Source organism: Lutjanus erythropterus, chromosome 19 (genome assembly GCF_056507025.1).
Source record: "Lutjanus erythropterus isolate fLutEry1 chromosome 19, fLutEry1.hap2, whole genome shotgun sequence".
Lineage (NCBI taxonomy): Eukaryota > Metazoa > Chordata > Actinopteri > Lutjaniformes > Lutjanidae > Lutjanus > Lutjanus erythropterus.
The window spans coordinates 35,069,564-35,089,626 of record NC_139335.1 but is presented as its reverse complement, the minus strand read 5'-3'; the positions used below and the strand labels follow the sequence as shown (position 1 = coordinate 35,089,626).

Here is a 20,063-nt window from a genome sequence, read left to right as displayed (position 1 = left end):
ACGCTCTGAAAACGCTTATTTCACCATATGCAGTCACATACAGGGCCCAAATCACAGAGTGGTCACTGATGCTTAAAAGTGAAAAATCTGCCAAAACAGGGCATAAAAAGACACAAAACCACCTTTTCCATCAAGAAGATGATGATTGCAGCCACTTGGCTGTGAAAGTGTGCTTTTTGAGCTTTTTACGCTCTGAAAACGCTTATTTCACCATATGCAGTCACATACAGGGCCCAAATCACAGATGCTTAAAAGTGAAAAATCTGGCCAAACAGGGCATAAAAAGACACAAAACCACCTTTTCCATCAAGAAGATGATGATTGCAGCCACTTGGCTGTGAAAGTGTGCTTTTTGAGCTTTTTACGCTCTGAAAACGCTTATTTCACCATATGCAGTCACATACAGGGCCCAAATCACAGAGTGGTCACTGATGCTTAAAAGTGAAAAATCTGGCCAAACAGGGCATAAAAAGACACAAAACCACCTTTTCCATCAAGAAGATGATGATTGCATCCACTTGGCTGTGAAAGTGTGCTTTTTGAGCTTTTTACGCTCTGAAAACGCTTATTTCACCATATGCAGTCACATACAGGGCCCAAATCACAGATGTTTAAAAGTGAAAAATCTGCCAAAACAGGGCATAAAAAGACACAAAACCACCTTTTCCATCAAGAAGATGATGATTGCAGCCACTTGGCTGTGAAAGTGTGCTTTTTGAGCTTTTTATGCTCTGAAAACGCTTATTTCACCATATGCAGTCACATACAGGGCCCAAATCACAGAGTGGTCACTGATGCTTAAAAGTGAAAAATCTGGCCAAACAGGGCATAAAAAGACACAAAACCACCTTTTCCATCAAGAAGATGATGATTGCAGCCACTTGGCTGTGAAAGTGTGCTTTTTGAGCTTTTTACGCTCTGAAAAGGCTTATTTCACCATATGCAGTCACCATATGCAGTTTAGTCCTGTTACAGGACTATGCCGAGGGGTCTGACTTACCGATTCCGATTTTTATGTAGATTTCAGACCTGTTTTGAGCATGAGCATGTTCAGCATGAGTGATCACACGCTGCTGTGGGATGCCTGTGACTGTATATGATGAATTAAGGTGCAGTTTCATAGCAGAAGTGGCCGCAATCCTGATCTTCTTGATGGAAAACGTGGTTTTGTGTGGTCTTATGCCTTGTTTTGTTAGCTTTTTCACTTCTGAGTGTAAGTGGCCACATGTTGCTGGGGGCTGCCTATGTGAAAGCATATGATGAATTAAGGTGTTTCAAAGCACAGTTTCGTAGCTGCAATCCTCATCTTCTTGATGGAAAACATGGTTGTATGCCCTGTTTTGTCAGATTTTTCACTTCTGAGCGTAAGTGGCCACACTGTGATGTGAGCTGCCTATGCGACTGCATGTGGTGAAATAAGGTTCTTCTGAGCATCAGATGCCCAGAAAGCACAATTTAGGGAAGTTCATAATTTAGACATAAAAATTATTTAATTATTTATCTTTAACCAGGGCTTGTGCCTCCTAAAAAAGCCTAAATTGTAAAGGAATAATCCGCAAAATGTGAATCTTGTGAAAAAACAACAGCCACAATAAAAGTCTTTACTCGTTTCATTTGGATCTTAAATGAAAACTGAAAGTCTTTAAACCCTTTGATTTAAGCAGTCTGGTGAAACTGTGGCAAGTTTATTAATGAGTTGGATCTCATGTCTCACCCTTTGGTTTTTGGACCAAAGAGTTGTTCCAAGCCAATATACTTGAAATTGTGGATACCATGAATGGTAAAATGAGCATGTGACTTTTCTTAACATGATTAACATGCTCCAGTATTCTCGTTTTCAGAGTTCAGCCTGTTTCCCCAATGTACAGTAATTTACAGTGTTGACATTGGACAGCATTGTGGTGGAAAATCTGAAAATGAAGACAGACACCATGACCAAGATTTCCTTTAATAGAGCTTTGCAAAGGATCAGTACACAGTCACAAAGACAGTGTAAAAGGAACTGATAATGAGCCAAGAATGTAAATCTGTCTTAGAGATGAAGGAGGTTGGGTCAGGATGGACCTGAAGTGCTTATTGTCAGGATGTGATTGTGTTATCAGAAGTTGTTGTTCCAAAGGGAGAACAAGGACAAGTAACCAGTTAGTGCCTGACAATACATGAGAAGTAACTATGAGGAACAACAGTGACCAGTTCAGCATATAATTTTCTCACTATAATCCCCCCTTTTGATCATATGTGATCACATAAAAAGGAAAATTATAAAAGACCATAAAAGATCACACCTTCTCTACAAATAATACAACAAATAATAGTCCTTACATATGATAACATAATAGTAAAGTATAAGAGAGTGAAGAAAAATTTTAAAACATTACTTCATAAAATATTACCCCTGGAAAAAGCAAGATGCTGTTGTTACAGATGGGAGAATTTAGTATAACAAATGCAAGCAACTTAGGCATGAAAGTTCCATATATGTATTAACATAACAATTGCAAAATCTGGGTTGTCAATAGGATCAGGATCTCTTCAGCATTGCATGGTGGGAGCCAATCAGGAGTAGTTAACTGTGTCAACTGATGGAAAACATTTTTTTTAACTGTAGGGAATGAACTCACAAGAAAACACATTGAGCCTCACAGGCCACACCATACAGCGTGTCTGAATGCATGCCATGGCTGTTATTGGAGTTCCATCTCTGATCCCATGATGGTGACACTGAGGTTCATTCAGCACGCCACTTAGTTGGAGCCATGCAAGTTCTCGTTGGACAGTATGCCAATACTGTTGCCTCTTCTTCTCATCCTCGCGATGTGATGACCTATTTTGCTATAGGTGTCTCTGGTGGAGGTGGAACCCTTTTGCAGTGGCTGGCATGGATCCGGGTGACTCTTTTGGCAAACTTTACTGCCGTCTGTGCAGTCAGCAGCATGTGGAATGGACCCGTCCACTGCTTCGAGTGCCAGGTCTTTTGTCTCAGGTCTCTCACCACTACGCAGTCACCAGGCTGGAGGTCAGGTGAAGAGGTCCTGTGGCTGGAGCTGGTAGCGCTTCCTTCACCTGCTTATGAATGTTAGATAAAACAGCTATAGTAGTGGAGGGTATGTTAGGGTCATCATATGGAAAGAATTCAGACATAGTTAATTCTGGGCATGCTGCGGCCTTGGCAGCTGCTTCTCCTCTGGTGTTCTCCTGTGAAAGTTGGTCATTGTTAGTGTGAGCATGACATTTACACACAGCAACCTTTTTTGGGAGCAGAACAGCATCCAGCAGTTGTAAAACAAGAGTGTGATGTGCTATAGGTTTGCCAGATGGTGTTTGAAAATTTCTCTTTTTCCAAATTGTACCAAAATCATGCATAAAGCCAAAAACATATCTACTGTCTGTGCAGATATTCACTGTTTTGTCTGTTGCTAGATTACATGCTTCTATGAGAGTGATTTGGCATTGACTGTATCATGTGCAGTTACCACCAATGGTGAAAAGAGTACAAGAAATCTGTTATATTGCTAAAACATTACTCAATTACAAGTAAAAGTACTGGCGTTAGAAATATATTTCAGTAAAAGTACAAAGTATTTGCCTGAAAAACTACTAGAGTATTAGTTACTTTCAACCATTGATGTCACTGTCACCTCTCCAAACTAGGGTTATAAATTTTGTGCATTTTCCAGAACCAATAGTTGAAAGCTTTGACTGATTAATCATTGATAATTTATGAGATACATAACACCATTTATTTTCTAATTTTGTTTTTTTTTTTCTTTTTGAGTCAAAGTTTAAGTTTCCTTATTCAACAAACAGACCCCTAACCCCTGGTTACCACAGCGAAACTAATTACATTTTTTTTCCTGTGTCAGGGTTGCATGATGCTGATCCATCCACAAACAGTTCAAAATCTGGATTTTGCAAAGTTGTTTCTTGCAAATCTGGTCTGGGGGAACAAACTTCAGTTATTGTAAGAACATAGTTGTGTTCTCCGCACATCTCCTAACATGGACCGATGCAAAGAGCTGTATCTTCATGATACCCAAAAATGGAAATACATGGCTCTCAGGCCTCAACGCTGAATTATTAGAGAAGGTTAGAGACTGTATGATCTGTAGGCCTATACTACACATGAACCCATGGTTATCTTACCAGAAATATACCTCAGTTACATTGTATCTTTTCACAGTGATATCAGGGATTTCAAATAGAACAGTGTTATAAAAGAGCAATCTTGCTGCTGATGTTTTCTGCTAAAGCAAAACCAATGAAACAACATGTGGAACAAGCAGAGTTAGTTTAGAGTAACCTTAAAAAGTAGGAATTCCTGTAGCTAAAGCATCAAGTTTAGCTGAAAAGTAGGCTACAGGTCTCTGTCTGCCTCTGCCATCCTAGAGTACTGAACACTCTTTGTCTACAGTCTGAGTAAAAGGTCGGTTTGGATCTGGTGACCCAAGAGTTGGAGTCATCAGAGTCTTCCGAAGGACATGTTTTAAGTCAACAAATGTTTATCCTGTATCAGCAGTCCATGTCACTTTACTATGTGCTTCTAGGCCTCACTCATGTGCGATTGCGCTCAGGGGTGCCTCGAGGACAGGAATGAAGGGCCTGCAATAGGAACACAAAAGACATAACTTGTTTCTTTATGATTGGATTTGAAAATGTTTTGAAATGTTTTTACTCTTTTTTGGGAGAGGAATTTGGCCTCAGATATGATCACATGACCCAAAAATGTCACGTGTAGGACAAACTGCAGTTTTGATGAGCTAGCTTTGTGACCTTCTTCAGCCAAATGTTTCAAATATGTCTTTTTCACACTGAACTTGAGTTAAAGCACGAATCATTTAATCATCAACATATTGTAATCGTGCACTTCCTGGTGACAGATTTAATGAGCTCAAACTTTCTTTTGAATTTTTAGCTGATTTTTGTTTTGTTTTAACTGAGAAAATTGGTGTGCATACAGGAGAATTTTCACAGGGAATGATTACACCTGCCCTTAATCAAGTGTTAAAGACTGGTGTAATTTTTTTTTTTTTTTTGGTTGAGTTGATATTATGGTTGACAGGGCCTTTAATTAGATTTTGGTGTGATCACAATTGGTTGCATGCCTCTGATTAGACCAATATCAGTTTTAGGGATCTTCTGAAAGGCTGGGGTGTTTATGATGTCACATGCTTTATGTAAATAGGCAAATGTGTGTTGTGTGTCTGGTACCAGTTGAACACATCTGAGTATGTAGACAACAAAGGTAATTTTTGTCGATAAACCTTCAAAACAGGATTATATTGAACATTATGGTCAGATATTGAGTCTCATGATTCCGCTGCAAGTCAATCATCTTTTGAGTTGGATCAGTCTTTGGGTAGTGTTTGGCTCAATGTCCCTTTTTGCCACAATGGAAACAAACATCTGGATCAGCTGTACTTAGACCTCCATAGAACGTCCTTGGAACATAGTCAATGCTGCCATATTTAGATCTTTCTCTCTGTTTTTTTCTCTCCTGCTTTGAGGAGCTTTCAGCATGCACAGCATGTCCTTTTGTCCCATGTTTGTTTTACCATTTGTGAAATGTCAAAACACAGTCAGTTCAGTGGCAAACTTTACACCTCCATCTGATGGTGATGGGAGATGAGCCAGCCCCTGCTGTCTCCATCACAGGGAAATTCAGGATTTTGAGTACATTTCCCCCATGTTGGATCTCACTGGTGACAGGGAGATAAATGGATTTGAAGATTTTCTGAACTTCAAGTCAATTAAATAAATTTTCAGATTTTCACCAATTAGAATTGTTGAATCGCAGCGCTGAGTGAGTCTGGTCTTGGTCTCAGGCCATCCTTCTCACTCGTTGTAGAAGCCAAATATGTTGGTGAAATATTTCAAAGGCTGACTTGTAGTTCACTGTTTTGAACATAGGGTGTCACTGTACCTTTGTAATGCTCAGGTGTAAAGGTAGCTGGGTTACTGTTGTTGTCAGGACTGCTAAGGCGCAAAATGTTTGTCACGCCGTAGCTGAATGTTTGGTCTTTTCTTTTTTGAAACAACAATGGACATCATTCATGATTGCATGAGGGAAATAAATTATTTTTGCTGCAATGAAGAATGACCTGTGGATTAATTCAAGGAACGGCACAGCGTATGGTTATAAAACAAAGAGTCAAGCGCGTCAGCCAGGTCACTCCAGGTTAAACGTCTCAGGGGCTAGGCTAGGCTAGCTTCTACACTCGTCTTTGTGGGGAGGTTGAGGCTGAAGGCCTCAGGGTGTGCACTACCACCGTCGACCCCCGAGTCCAGAAACCCTCAGACAAACAATCCCACTTCTGCCACCAAATTGTGGTGGAAAATCTGAAAATGAAGACAGACACCATGACCAAAATTGTCTGGTGTTTGATGTGGTGTTTCAATAGAGCTTTGCAAAGGACCAGTACACAGTCACACGGAAAGTGTAAAAGGAACTGATAATGAGTCAAGAATGTAAATCTGTCTTACAGGGTTAGGAGATGAAGGAGGTTGGGTCAGGATGGACCTGAAGTGCTTAGTGGGAGAGTCAGGATTGTGTTATCAGAAGTTGTTGTTCCAAAGGGAGAACAGCTGTGTGTTCAAGGACAAGTAACCAATTAGTGCCTGACAATACATGAGAAGTAACTCTGAGGAACAACAGTGACCAGTTCAGCATATAATTTTCCCACTATAGCATACACCACATTTGTGACCTGCGGTGAGATTAAATCTCTGGCCCTTTCCTGAGGCTTTCACACACACAATAAAACCCTTTATGGGGGGGGGGGGTTATGGAAGAAAAAAACTTTATCCTCTTAAAAAAACAAATAAATTCCCAAAATATAAATGCAAAGAAAAGAAATTATTACTAAAAAAATTAGAATAAATGTGTAAAAAAAACAACAAAAAATTAACTAATGGAGACTAATTCCTAATAGAAAAAACCTTCAGTATTAATTAAAATTTATAAAAGAAGGGAAAAAAGAAGGAAAAGGGGATAGAAAAGCACGTCCTACTGTGTCAGGGTAGCTGTTTGATGAGAAAGAGCAAAAGTCAAATAACTGGTTACTGATAGCTTGGCTTTGGGCTGCGCGGTATACACGGTATGACGGTAGAAACGGTATAAATTGGCCACGGTAGAGATTTGTGCTATGCCATCATACCGTCGATGACGTCATCGCCCCTGCCTCTGTGTGAAAATGGCCGCAAGCACAGTAACGGCGGAGAAGGAGGGGCTGGTAAAAAAAAAAAAACGGTGCTACATCCGTGATTTGGACGTGGTTCGGGTTTAAAAAGTCGGATGTTGAGCAGAAAAATGTCATCTGCAAGATGTGTGTCCAAGTCCGGACCCACACGCCGTCCTATACGGACCTGGACCTATAACCAATAAATTATTAATAGATTTTATTTTTTTACGGGACGCTTCTATTTTAACTGGCATACCTTTTCTAGTCTTTCCGCCACTGGTTTAGCTGATCAGGAGACGCACAGACCAGCTGCAGAGAAGCTGCGTGTGGAGGAGACTGTTGTTAATGACGGAGTTTATTACAACAGTCAAAACTAACGTGATGAGATTGACACCAACCAGATGCACCTATAAAATTAAACAACTGTATAAGGAGGCCTATGTAAAACAGGAGAGTCTGTGTTTCTCTGTGAGAAACTTTCAGACCTTCTCACAGCAGAGTGAACAGGTGAGGGAGGGGAGGAGGGCAGACTGATCACTAATCAATCACTGATACCGTCGTCATCTTGGACTGATTAAAAAATAAAAATGACAAAATTGGTGACAAACCAAACCTGGGTGTCCACACAAATAAAGTCTTTGTGTGAAACACTGCAGAGTGTAACATTGTGCTGTTTACAGACAGTCTGCTGTCTGTACTTTGACAGAGACAGAGAGGGTCGTGTCTAGAAGGGAACCCTAGACCTGCAAAAGATCGCGCGAGTTTGATTATTTTAGTAGAAATAACGGAAACAAGAGTTGTGCAAATAAAGACTTACCTTCTAGACATGACTGTAAAAGATGCGCAGCTCCAAAAATAGAAAATCATGTTGTGGTGTCGATGTTTTTAATGTGGCGGGCCGCCATAAATAAAACACTATTCACTGAACCACAGAGAGTCACTGAAACACTGATCACTGACCTGCTGTGATGACAAAAATACTCACATTCTTTACTTTGGTATTTTTTTTACAGATTTTTACAGGATTACAGAACCTTTTCACTGTTTTTGCCATTTGTCTTATAGAAAACCTCTCTTACTTGAAGTACTGTTTACAATATCCACTTTTTTTGTAAGAATTTTTGTATTTCTGAGGCACTATCCTTACTTCTGTTGTTCTTCTGCACAATAAATGCTCAAAAATTACATTATATCTTTGCTGTTGTTGTTGTTTTACAAAACCCATTCAGAAACACTTCCATAAGTTTTACACCGCAACATTTATACCGAGATATATACCATTACCGTGAAGGGATTCAATTTATACCGTGATATGAATTTTGGGTCATACCGCCCAGCCCTAGCTTGGCTCCATCTGCTGGACAAAAAGAGTCACTGCACGGCCTATCAAGTGAACGGTCAAACAATTCAGCAGCACGTGGAGAGTCAGTTTACAGCCTCTACAAAGCCTCTAAAGCAATAGTAAAATAAAATATCATAATTATTTTCTAAAAGAGAGTCACAAAAGATGAAAATAGTCCAGAGAAGTTGAATTTTGGAGCCATATGGCTCACAGAATAAAGAAAAAATGTCTTTATAACTTCGGCTATTGTGCTGTTTCACCTCCTTTGTGGCAGTCCTTTCACCTTGCTGGGGGACGCAGCTTGCACCGGCTCAGGTCTTCACTTACACCAGACCATTCTGAAATACAGAGAAAAGGCCTGGTGTCAATGTAATAAACCCAAATAATATCAAAAGGAAGGCATTCAGACCAAAAATTAGAGCAAAACTGTCCTCAAAATCACTATTAACAATAATAAAAATAATAACAATATTGACGGTGAAATACACCTCAAGTAATGAAACAAACCTTAACTACCAACTCTCAGGAACGGTCAGAAGGTCACATTGCTTCAAAAACTGCTCATTCTTACAAAAGAGGATGGACCCCTGAAGGAATTTAGGGTCGAGTTAAATAGGATACTACTACTACTAGAAAAGCAATTTCTAAAGAAATTACCGCTGTGAATGCAACAAGCTGAAGCCAAGCTGCAATGCTGCATTGGCTTGCTGCAACAATATGCCTGACGCCACACTGAACAGCTGCGTAAATGATATAAGAAGGTTTGAATTATGTATAATATTTGAATATTAGTTAGAAAGGCTGACACCACACTGAATAGCTACCTTTAAAATATAATAAAGTTTGAATTACATGGAATTTTTGAATGTTTGTAGAATGACTGATACCACACTGAATAGCTGCCTTTTTAAGGTAATATTTGAATTAGGTAGAATATTTGGATTTTTGTTAAAAAGCTGATGCCACACTGATAGCTGCCTCGAAAATATAATTTTTGAATTATGTAGAATATTTGAATATTACTTAAAAACCTGACGCAACACTGAATACCTGCCATGTAAATATAATATTTGAATTATGTAGAATATTTGAATGTTTGTTAGAAAGCTGACCCCACACTCAATAGCTGCCTTTATAATATCACAATGTTTGAATTCTGCTTCTGCTACAAACTGCTTATTTGGTCGAGCCATTCTGAAACAACAGAAACACACACACTAATGTTTTTATAAAGCAGTATAACATTAATTTAGTGCAATAATGAACACTCAATAGCTACCTTTATGATATAATAATGTTTGAATTATGTACAACATTTGATTGTCTGTTGCTTAAGAATTTAAAAAACAATGACTGTTATGATACAATACAGGATGATACAGGAAACAATAACATGCAAAATTTTTAAATTGTATTCACACTAATACCACAATGTAAAAATACCTAAGTAAAGAATCTGAGTATTTTTTTCCATCACAGCAGGTCAGTGATCAGTGTTTCAGTGAATAGTGTTTTATTTATGGCAGCCCGCCACATTAAAAACAACACCACGAAATGATTTTCTATTTTTGGAGCTGCGCACCTTTTTCGGTCGTGTCTAGAAGCTCTTTATTTGCACAATTCTCGCAAGATTTGTGTTCGTTATTTCTACTAAAATAATCAAACTTGCACGATCTTTCGCAGGTCTAGGGTTCCCTTCTAGACACGACCCTCTCTGTCTCTCTGTCAAACTAATGACAGCAGACTGTCTGTAAACAGCATAATGTTACACTCTGCAGTGTTTCACACAAAGACTTTATTTGTGTGGACACCCAGGTTTGGTTTGTCACCAATTTTGTCATTTTTATTTTTTAATCAGTCCAAGATGACGACGATATCAGTGATTGATTAGTGATCAATGTGCCCTCCTCCCTCCCTTACCTGTTCACTCTGCTGTGAGAAGATCTCAAAGTTTCTCACAGAGAAACACAGACTCTCCCGTTTTATGTATAGGCCTCCTTATACGGTTGTTTAATATTATAAGTGCATCTGGTTGGTGTCGATGTCATTAACCATCACGTTAGTTTTGACTGTTGTAATAAACTTTGTCATTAACAACAGTCTCCTCCACACGCGGCTTCTCTGCAATTGGTCTGTGCGTTTCCTGATCAGCTAAACCAGCGTCGGAAAGACTAGAAGAGTTGCGCCAGTTAAAATAGAAGCGTCCCGTCAAAATTTAAAATCTATTAAGAATTTATTGGTTATAGGTCCATGTCCATATAGGACGGCGTGTGGGTCAGGACTCGGACTTCGGTCCGCCTGTTAGGGACCCCTGCTATATAGGATACTTACAGATGGTCTGGGTCCATCTGAAGATTAGCAATGAATGTTGAGTAAAAAGCACATAGCTGCACTGCCTTTTCCTGTCCCTGAGAGGAGAGGAGAGGAGAGGAGAGGAGAGGAGAGGAGAGGAGAGGAGAGGAGAGGTTTTAGGTTTTCAAAATCCCTTTATTGAACCAAAGCAATGCCTAATGTACAACAATAACAACCACCATTAAACCAGAAAAAACAAAAATCTTCAATCAGAAATTTATAATCAACTCCTCATCCTCCCTCACAGAGCACAGAACCCTCCCAACAGTCCATGTTTGACAAAAAGCAAACATATTGTCTGTCATCCTATAATAGGCATGTTCCACTCTCAGTCTGGCCTTTAACAGGCCCTCCAGAACCGGCACCGGCTCCACACTGCCGACATTTTGAGCGCGGTTCCTACGTGTCAGCCAGATGGCCAACTTAGCAGAACCAGAGAGAAAATTTATCATGGAATGAACACTCTTCTTCTTGGCACGGTATTTTGGACCAAAGATGAATAAACCAAAAGAAAAAACTTCACCAAACCCCTGGAACAGCCTTCTTAATAGTTCAAAAAGAGCTGACAGCCGAGGACACTGTACAAACAAATGTGTCAAAGTTTCAGTCTGACCACAGAAAAGACACTCCTCCCCTACCCCCGGATCCATGTGCGCTCTGTGTCTGTTTGTAGCTATTGCACCATGTACAACCCTCCACTGGAGGTCTGCTGTCCGCTTTTCAACGGGCAGCTTGTACAGGGACCGCCAGCTGCCTTTCGGGGAAACGTCTGTGCCAAAAAACTCAGTCCACCTCGACTCCTTCAACCCTGCCAAAGATTGCAGGTTCAGAACCTTGACGCAGACGTGGTAAATAGCTTTTTTCCCTGCATCCTTTAGCTTGTTCAGGTGAGGAGTTGTGAACGACAGCAGCTGGTCTCCTCCCTCCTGCCACTCCCCCACTACTGGGGTGATGAGCAGAGAGGGAAAACTGTATTCACTGTTCTCAGTCCACTGGTCACATAAAGTGCAGCTCCCTGCAAACACTCTCAGTTTTTGTGGCAGGGCAGCACGGACTTCCTCCACCACTCTATTGATAAGCCTGATAGAGGTGATGTTGCTCCTCGTTCTCAGAGTGTCCACTGATGTTGCTGTCATCTTCATTAGATGGCCCAGTTTGGTGCAGCCAGCTTCTCTGAGGCTGGCTCGCAGGCTGGCAGACTGCAATGTCTGCGTCCTTAAAAAGTTGTTAAAAAATAAAGGCTCCTCAAACAACCACATACCTGGAGTCTCATCTGTGGTACGAGCAAACCTGAAAATCTGCCATGCTTGCAACACAGAGCTGTAAAATGGTGTCAGTCCAGCAAGAACCACATCTTCAGGTTGTAACAGGAAAAGCTGTTTGTCGTAGCCCAAGCGCCCAGCTCTCCTCAGCAGTAGCCTAGCTGTATCAAGCCAGCCTGGGCCAGAGGTATACAGGAGTCTTTGTGCAGTCTGGAGTCTAAAGGAGGCAATTTTAGACTGAATATCAATCAGCCCCTGCCCCCCTTCAGCTACAGGCAGATAGAGGACTGCTGCTCAGACCCAGTGTTTACCAGACCAGAAAAAGTCCACAATGGCTCTCTGAATATCCTCTATCAGGCTTCTTGGTGGTATCAAAACATTGAACCTGTGCCAAAGGGCCGAGGCAACCAAGTTATTGGCAACCAGAACTCTTCCCCTATATGACAACTGGGGTAGCAACCATTTCCATTTAGACAACCGCGCGCACACTTTCTCCTTGACACCCTCCCAGTTCTTTGCCTGAAAGCCTTCTGTGCCCAAGAACACCCCCAACACTTTCAGCCCCTCTTTCCCCCACTCAAGACCTCCAGGCAGACTGGGCACTGCCTGATCCCTCCACTGTCCCACCAACAAAGCTTCACTTTTCGCCCAGTTCACCCGTGCAGATGAGGCCTTTTCATACAGGGACAGGGTGTCCTGCAAACATTGAACATCCTCCTGGCTCGTAACAAAAATGCTGACATCATCTGCATAAGCCGAAACACTAGGAGGATGAGCAAGATCCAAGGACCCAGGCAGTGAGAGACCACTGAGCCGACCCCTCAACCTGCACAGCAAGGGCTCAATGGCTAAACTGTAAAGCTGACCGGAGATAGGACAGCCTTGTCGTATCCCTCGCTGCACAGGGATTGGCCGGCTCAGCCCTGCCCCTGTCTTTACTAAACACTGAGCACCACTGTACAGTAAACCAATCCAAGCTAGAAACCCATCACCAATACCAAAAGCCCTGAGTGTAGAAAACAAATAAGAGTGATCCACCCTGTCAAAAGCCTTCTCCTGGTCCAAACACACAATACCAAAATTTACATTATTATAAGATCTACACACATCAATGACATCTCGAATTAGGAAAATGTTGTCCATAATAGTCCTGTCAGGCACACAATATGTTTGATCTGTATGAATGATTATGTCCAGGATGTTCTTAAGTCTATTTGATAAGGCTCTAGAAAGCACCTTATAGTCTGTACATAGGAGGGCAACTGGCCTCCAGTTCTTAAGTAAGGCCAAATCCCCTTTTTTGGGCAGTAGAGAAAGTACTGCTCGTCGACAAGAGACAGGGAGAGATCCTGCTCTAAAACATTCCAGCAAAACAGAATGCAAATCAGGACCAAGAATATTCCAGAATCGTTTAAAAAAGTCAGCAGAGAGACCATCGATCCCAGGTGCCCGTCCTGACGCTAGCTGGTTGACAGCAACTGTCAACTCCTCCAGAGTCAGCTCGCAGTCCAGATCAGCTTTCTCTTCCAGGGTGAGCTGAGGAAGCCCCTCCAGGAGCTCCTCACGACATTCCATGCTGCATTGCTCCGCCCTGAAGAGTTCAGCGTAGAAATCCATGGAACAGCTCCTCATCTCACTAGGACTCGTGGTCACTCTGCCTCCTGGCAGCTTAAGGCAGGTCATCTGCTTCCTCTGTGCCACCGATTTCTCCAGATTGAAAAAAAAAGAAGTTGGGGCATCCATGTCCTGTAACTGGAGGAAACGAGACCTGACGAGGGCCCCCTTGACTCTTTCCTGCAGGAAGGAGCTCAACTCGAGCCTCTTCTCCTGCAGTACATGACCCATGGTAGGATCAGAGTCCCTATGTAACCCTTCCTCAATGTTTTTAATACTGGCTTCAAGTTCGTGAACTGCTGCCTTGATTTTAGCAGTGGAATGGGAGGTGTACTGCTGACAAAAAACACGAATTTGTGCCTTACCAACCTCCCACCACTGCTTCAAGGAACTAAAATCACCTTTTCTCCTTTTCCATTGCTGCCAGAAAAGCTCAAAACTCTGACAAAAAGTACTGTCTTGCAGAAGCTTGTTATTAAAAAACCAGTGGGACTTAACCCTGTCACCTGGTGAACTGACCAAATCTATGCTGACAAAATGATGGTCAGTGAAACCAACTGGATTTATGTTGCTATGAATTAGTCTAGAGCTGAGATTCTGGGAGATATAGAGCCTATCTAATCTGGCTGCACTCACCCTGTTGTTACTAACCCTCACCCATGTATATTGCCTGGATTGTGGATGTTTAACCCTCCATGTGTCTAACAGATCCAAGTGTGTGATAACGGTATTAAGACTCTGAGATGACTGTGGGTGGGGCTCCTCACCTGTCCTGTCCATTGTAAAATCTAGAGTGCAGTTAAAATCCCCACCAATAATCAACTGATCCTGGTGATAATTAATCAGCTCATTTTTTAGCAGGGTAAAAAACCCTACTCTTTCTGGCCCTTGATTTGGGGCATACACATTAACAAAACAAAACAAAGAACTCTCTATTTCAGCCCTAACTATCAACAGTCGACCCTTCACCACTTCAGTGGAAGATAAAACTGTTGCATTTGCAGTTGATCTAAACAGAACAGCTACCCCTGCACTGAAGTTGGTGCCATGGCTAAGAGAATATGAGCCCTCCCACCATAAACCCCAGTCTACCTCATCTGCTGGATTTGTATGTGTCTCTTGCAAAAAAAGCACATCTATTTTTTTCTGAGTAGAGACTTCAGAAATTAAAGCCCTTTTCTGTCTGTCCCTCCCACCATTAATGTTTAAAGACCCTATTTTAAGGTTCTGCATAGAAAGGTGAGAGAGGAGAAACAGGCAAGAAGAAACAAGCAGAGAACAGTAAAGAGAGGAAAACACCGAGTGATACATGATCATGTTACTTTTTTCGTTTTTCGAGCAGGTCTACTGTTTTTTGCTTTTCTCAAAGTTGTAATGTGTTTCTTCAGGCGAAAACGTTTTTTTTCATCCAAAAGATCAAAACCAACCAGTCTTTTCAGTATGTCCACAGATTTGATGAACTTATCGGTATCACTAAAGTAATCACTGACTTTAACAGACTTTTTAAAAGTTACATCAAGGAAGTTGTTTATGTCATCTAAAGAATAGAGGTCATCTGCATTCCTGTTGCTTTCACACACAGATACAGTATCTGACTCTGAGCCATAGTCCATATCATCTCCCTCATATGATACTTGGCTATTGAGCACTTCACTGGTAATGACGTTTTCTATGCCTGCAGAGCTTGTAGAAGCTGCTTCCTCCGCAGGCTGAGACAGAATCTTAGTGCCTGCAGACTGAGAGCTGCCCAGGTTCTCTGCTACCACAGGAGTCTGCTGCTCAGGCTGGACATATTCCTCCCTGTCATGAGATCTACTAGCTGTTGTATTCACAGCACCGCGCTCCACCGCCGCACTGGCGGCCACAGACTCAGCCTCGGGCTCAAGGACCGCAGCGGCATTTGGCGCGGTGTCGGGCGCGGCGGTCAGCGCAGCGTCATCCGCCACCGCAGCACAGGGCAAGACACCAGAAGCTGCCACAGCACCGCGCGCGGCGTCAGTGGCCACCGCGGCACCCGGCTCCGCGGCATCAGCCGCCTCCGAGTCAGCGGCGCGGGCGGCAGGTGGAACACCTGCCTCCACCTGCCTCTTATGCGGACACGCAACACGTTTGTGCCCCACATCACCACACTCAAAACATTTCAACTGTCCTGAACTAGCATACACCATATAAGCGCCATCACCGTGCTTCACTCTGAAGGACACCTCCAGTGTTTGAGAAGGTGAATCCAAAAACATGAACACCTGCCGTCTCAGAGACTGCACATGCTTCAGCTTTGGATCCTTACATCCCAAACTCACCGTCTTAAATCCACTGGCAAACTTGCCGAACCTACGGAGCTCGCTCTCTAACGACTCGTTAGGTATAAACGGCGGAACACCGGACACGGTGATCCGCGTGGAGGGAACTGACAGCGGGGATACCTGCACAAAAGCGTCCCTAATAAACACGCCGCTCTCTATCAGCTGATACACATGAGGCTCATCTTTCAAAAACACGACCACAGCTTTGTTCATCCGCGATGCAAAACAAAGATTGTCATGTCCTACCTGCTCACCGGCAGCCAGCAGAACCTCCTCCACGGTAACAAAACTATCCGGCGGCACTATCCGCACTCCCTGCCGGATAGACGGAGGTGGCGTCTCGGAGGACGCCATTCCTCCCGAAAAAACACCGGACAAAACCACTGATCACTCAGCCAATACTCAAAACAATATTGAAAAAAAGCTTACCTGATCATGTACATAAGACAGATGAAGAAGTCAGAGTGAAACCCGTAAAAACAAGGACAGACAACTCTTCAAACTCCGCGCCACTCGCACGTCCGCCACCACAACTCACACTCACCGGAAACGGAAAGAGGAGAGGAGAGGAGAGGAGAGGAGAGGAGAGGAGAGGAGAGGAGAGGAGAGGAGAGGAGAGGAGACTTTAGCGCCATGTCTGGAAATCAGCAGTTTTCAGAGTCATGGTGTAACACTATAGTGTTCATGACTGACAGAAAAACACAGTCACATACCAGGTACAGGTCAGGTATATTTGTCGTAGCCTCTCAGTGTGGCTTAGCTGTGCAAAGAACACTCAAGTGTTGCTGTCAGTACCGCACTGCTTCGTTGACATGTGTCCTACTTCACATTTGGTCAAGACACTATCTGTTCCTGTCCCTCGGTCCATGTGGCTCTGGTTATGTGACGAGAGGAGAGGACACTATAAGACTGATGATGTAGACGGCCAACACAAACAACCCACAGTTATTTGTTGTCTGGAAATCAACAGTTTGCAGAGTCATGCTGTAACACTACAGTGTTTATGACTGAAAGAAAAACAGTCGCATACGAGGTACAGGTCAGGCAGTTGTCAGGTGTATTCGTCGTAGCCTCTCAGTGTGGCTTAGCTGTGCAAAGCACGGTCAAATGTTGCTGGAGCCCTCCTTGATTTCTGTTTGTTGTTCATGAGTGTCAGAGCAAAACAGAAGGAGCAGTGACTGAACCTTTAAATGTTTTCACATTATAACTATTGCTCACACTAATGGTATGCACAACCTATGAACTGTAAAGTTGACTTACAGCATGTTTGACTCCAGCTCAAGATGACTGCTGATGTTGCTTGTTGCTTCATTGACATGTGTCCAACTTCACATCTTGTCAGAGCCTTGTGAGAGGAAGAGAAAAATGTTACACCATTGATGCATATAAAAAATCACAATACAGACAGTGTACATTACATGCTTATATACCACTAATACACAATAAAAAAGAGACACATATCATGCATGGGAGGAGGCTGTTCTTATTTACCTGGCACAGGTCGATTTATAGAGCAGATAGTAGTGGTGTGATCCTGTGAGTTTTGTCTCTCCATCTCTGGAACATGTTTGTTTCCTGTTAAGAACAAGTGCACAAACACAGATCAACACTCATTTACATGTTTACCTCTGCAAATGAAAATAATAAAAAAAAAAAATCAAGATGCTGTAAGTTATGTATGTTAATTATTTCATGTTTATAGATCAGTGGAAGAGAGAGATGACATTAACCAATGATGTACGTGGTCAAAATTTACTGTGTCCATAAGTATAACTATAAGTTATTGGCAGCATTCAAAGAATCAAAGAAAACAAACATAGTTACCCACCAGGTCCAGGTCGTGCTCCAGGTCAAAAAATGGTGAAGCAGTGGCCTCTTGGTGTGCCGACTCCCACTCCCAGGTACATGGATGCTTTAGGTTAGCGGTGAGGACAGCAGTGGCGGGTTGCTGGATTCCATCTCCTCATGCACTGTGCTAAGACCAGGGGTGTATTCTAGGTTTAGTGAAAAATCTCAGTTAGTTAATCTTGACATAAGTAAAACTCTGGATTACGAGTGGGTCATTTACAATGGAAACTATTTATTTTCTAGGTGGACCTTGTTCAGGTGGCTAAAATATGTTTTGTTACTGACCTTGTCCACAGTAGTACACTGCTATCTTCCCTAATGGTGCTCCTCTCTGCTTGTCCCAATTGGGGGTGTGCTGTCTCAAATTCACTGTACTTAATACACTGACTATAGATAAGGTCCTCACATAACCCCACTTCAAATAAACTGAATGATCCCTTTAAAAGCTATTAAAATTGTTTTAAAGGCACTTGGCTTTTTTGTTTACCAACAAATAGTATATCAACATGTTTTGTGAGAAAATGCAGTTTAAGCCTCCCGACCTAAACAGTGGGCCCTGAGAACCAGGGTTGGGGAACACTGGCATACACGACATTTGTGACCTGCGGTGAGATTAAATCTCTAATTGGATGGCCCTTTCCTGAGGCTCCGTTAAAAATAAAAAGTAAATGGTTGAGCAGCCATGGATCGTCACCTGACCTCTTCTTATCCAGTGCTGTATGCACCAATAATTATTCAGCACACCTATATCTCAGGTGAGGTGATAATATCTAGAAGATATCAAATTGAGAAGAGGTCAGGATAACGATCCAAAATCACACACACAATAAAACCTTTATGGGGGGTTATGGAAGAAAAAAACTGTATCCTCTTAAAAAAACAAATAAATCCCTAAAATATAAATGCAAAGAAAAGAAATTATTATTAAAAAAAATAGAATAAATGTAAAATAAATAAATAAATAAATAATGGAGACTAAGTCCTAATTGAAAAAAACCTTCAGTATTAAATAAAATTTATAAAAGAAGGGAAAAAAAAACAAAAAAAAAAAACCACGTCCTACTGTGTCAGGGTAGCTGTTTGATGAGAAAGAGCAAAAGTCAAATAACTGGTTACTGATAGCTTGGCTCCATCTGCTGGACAAAAAGAGTCTCTGCACGGCCTATCAAGTGAACGGTCAAACAATTCAGCAGCACATGGAGAGTCAGTTTACAGCCTCTGCAAAGCCTCTAAAGCAATAGTAAAATAAAATATCACAATTATTTTCTAAAAGAGAGTCACAAAAGATGAAAATAGTCCAGAGAAGTTGAATTTTGGAGCCATATGGCTCACAGAATAAAGAAAAAATGTCTTTATAACTTCGGCTATTGTGCTGTTTCACCTCCTTTGTGGCAGTCCTTTCACCTTGCTGGGGGACGCAGCTTGCACCGGCTCAGGTCTTCACTTACACCAGACCATTCTGAAATACAGAGAAAAGGCCTGGTGTCAATGTAATAAACCCAAATAATATCGAAAGGAAGGCATTCAGAACCAAAAATTAGAGCAAAACTGTCTTCAAAATCACTATTAACAATAATAAAAATAATAACAATATTGACGGTGAAATACACCTCAAGTAATGAAACAAACCTTAACTACCAACTCTCAGGAACGGTCAGAAGGTCACATTGCTTCAAAAACTGCTCATTCTTACAAAAGAGGATGGACCCCTGAAGGAATTTAGGGTCGAGTTAAATAGGATACTAGAGATACTAGAAAAGCAATTTCTAAAGAAATTACCGCTGTGAATGCAACAAGCTGAAGCCAAGCTGCAATGCTGCATTGGCTTGCTGCAACAATATGCCTGACGCCACACTGAACAGCTGCGTGAATGATATAAGAAGGTTTGAATTATGTATAATATTTGAATATTAGTTAGAAAGGCTGACACCACACTGAATAGCTACCTTTAAAATATAATAAAGTTTGAATTACGTGGAATTTTTGAATGTTTGTAGAATGACTGATACCACACTGAATAGCTGCCTTTTTAAGGTAATATTTGAATTAGGTAGAATATTTGGATTTTTGTTAAAAAGCTGATGCCACACTGATAGCTGCCTCGAAAATATAATTTTTGAATTATGTAGAATATTTGAATATTACTTAAAAACCTGACGCAACA

General features: G+C 41.7%; 1 long non-coding RNA gene across 4 annotated transcripts; it reads right to left on the bottom strand.

The window, feature by feature from the left end:
• Positions 1-8,666: 8,666 nt before the first annotated feature.
• LOC146310354 (uncharacterized) lies at positions 8,667-19,421 on the bottom strand. 4 transcript variants are annotated; one of them, XR_014772468.1, is made up of 5 exons: positions 19,281-19,421; positions 17,880-18,045; positions 17,543-17,626; positions 17,312-17,396; positions 8,667-8,858 (listed from the first exon to the last, which is right to left on the bottom strand). It is a non-coding gene; the product is annotated as an uncharacterized LOC146310354 (long non-coding RNA). The 4 variants fall into 4 exon arrangements; XR_014772466.1 differs by lacking the exon at positions 8,667-8,858 and adding an exon at positions 17,071-17,183; XR_014772469.1 differs by lacking the exon at positions 17,543-17,626.
• Between the last annotated feature and the right edge of the window lie 642 nt (positions 19,422-20,063).